Source organism: Prunus avium, unplaced genomic scaffold (assembly GCF_965620075.1).
Source record: "Prunus avium unplaced genomic scaffold, drPruAviu1.hap1.1 HAP1_SCAFFOLD_415, whole genome shotgun sequence".
NCBI lineage: Eukaryota > Viridiplantae > Streptophyta > Magnoliopsida > Rosales > Rosaceae > Prunus > Prunus avium.
Window position 1 is genome coordinate 22,501 of NW_028276971.1, and position 2,500 is coordinate 25,000.

Consider the following 2,500-nt stretch of genomic DNA (forward strand, 5'->3'; position numbering starts at 1 on the left):
GCTCCACTCCGACTCACCGCTCGCCCACAAATCCGAAGGCAACAAAACATTTGTTTTTAATTTTGATGAATTTTTTTGAAAACATTGGCTTGGCAAGCCCCAATCCGCGACTATCCACCCACCGCCACCCCACACGGGTGGTTGTTGTTGCGAAATGAGGTTGTGGTCGACATGCCCGCGCATTTGAGAAGGAGTTCCTAGCACTCCATGCTCTTCCATGCCAAAAAAAAGCCTAGACAACCCCATTTCGCAACTTTCCACGCCTTTTTTTTTCCCCCTCACCCATGGCGGCGGCGTGGTGGCGGCGGCCGGATTCCGGCCACCACCGCCATGGGTGGCAGCCCCCCGACCCCGACACCAAACCCATAATACCGAGGCAACATATCGAGGCAACATATCGAGGCAACATGACATGGGTGTGGCGTGGGGGAAGGGGGCTGCAGCTAGGAGGGCATGGGCTGCCATGCATATGCAGGCAACACACACCCCCCTATATAGCATTTTATGCATTTAGCCCTTTGACAGGAAGAGACATCACCTATGCGCGAGGAGTCATAATGGGCTCTAAATAATTCAATACAAGGTATTTGGACGTGATTTTTTGCAGGGATACTAAGAAACATGCAATCTCTGATGGGAAAAAGTTTCATAAATATTTGAAGTCGGGAAGTATTTTTTATTATTTTTAGAAGTCGTAAAATTGAAAAAATCATTAAAACAAATCCGGGAGGAATTTTTTAGTTTTGTAACTTGGAGAAGGTACTAAAAATCATAGACTACTTATGGGGAGCTTATTGTGCGAGGAAATTTCAATAAAAATGGGGTTTGACAAGGTTTGAAAAATTCTGTCGACATTTGAAAAAATCTGGAACTAGGCTGCCGGCATGCTGCGCACATGCTGCGCGCATGCTGCGCGCAGGCTGCGCGCAGGCCACGGCAGGACAAGTTTCGCTAGCCTCACTGTCGACCGAATGCGCAAGCTGCGCGCACGCCATGGCAAGACAAATTTCGCTAGCCTCACTGTCGACAGAGTCAGCACGCTGCGCGCACGCCATGGCAGGAGAAGTTTCGCTAGCCTCGCTGTCGACAGAATCAGCACGCTGCGCGCAAGCTGTGCGCGCGCATGGCATGGCAAGTTTCGAAAAATTCTGTCGACAGGCTCCCGAGCGCGCACGCTGCCGACATGTTGTGCGCACGCTGCCGGCATGCTGTGCACACGCTGCGCGCAAGCTGTGCGCGCGCATGGCATGGCAAGTTTCGAAAAATTCTGTCGACAGGCTGCCAAGCGCGCACGCTGCGCACACGCTGCCGGCATGCTGTGCGCACGCTGCCGGCATGCTGTGCACACGCTGCGCGCAAGCTGTGCGCGCGCATGGCATGGCAAGTTTCGAAAAATTCTGTCGACAGGCTCCCAAGCGCGCACGCTGCGCACACGCTGCCGGCATGCTGCGCGCACGCTGCCGGCATGCTGTGCGCACGCTGCGCGCAAGCTGTGCGCGCGCATGGCATTGCAAGTTTCGAAAAATTCTGCGGCCAGGCTCCCAAGCGCGCACGCTGCGCACACGCTGCCGGCATGCTGCGCGCACGCTGCGCGCGCGCATGGCAGGACAAGTTTCGAAAATTTCTGTCGACAGGCTGAGCAGCGCGCACGCTGCGCACAGGCTGCCGGCATGCTGCGCGCAGGCTGCCGGCATGCTGCGCGCACGCCGCGCGCAAGCTGCGCGCGCGCATGGCAGGACAAGTTTCGAAAATTTCTGTCGACAGGCTCAGCAGCGCGCACGCTGCCGACATGCTGTGCGCACGCTGCGCACAGACTGCCGGCATGCTGCGCGCAGCCCATGGCAGGACAAGGTCCGAAAAATTCTGTCGACATTTTTACGCCATGGTAGGCTTCCGCTTCGCGTCACTTTGTCGACATTCAAGCCTACCATTTTTATTGAATTTTTCAAACCTTGTCAAACCCCATTATTCAAATGTCAAAAAATTCTGTCGACATTTTTACGCCATGGTAGGCTTCCGCTTTGCATCACTTTGTCGGAATGCATCGCATGGCGAGGAAAGGCAAGGCAAGGCCACAGCATGCCAAGGCGAAGGCAACGCATGGCTTGGTCAAGGCCACATCATGGGCACGGCATGCCAAGGCAAGGCGAGGCAAGCCATCCTTAGCCTCGCCTAGCCTCACTTACTCGGAATGCCTTGGATGATGCGCAATGCCAAGGCAAGGCAAGGCAAGGCATGGCTTGAATGGCTTGGTGTAGGCCACAACTTGGGCATGGCATGCCAATGCAAGGCAAGGCAAGGCAAGCCACGCCATCCGAACCCTCCAATAACCTTACTTTCTCGGAATGCCTTGAATGGGCACGGCATGTGAAGGCAAGGCAAGGTCCTAAAAATCATTTTGTAAGTTGGAGAAGGTCCTAAAAATCATAGACTTAATTATAGGGAGCTTATTGTGCGGGGAAATTTCAATAAAAATTGGGTTTGACAAGGTTTGAAAAAT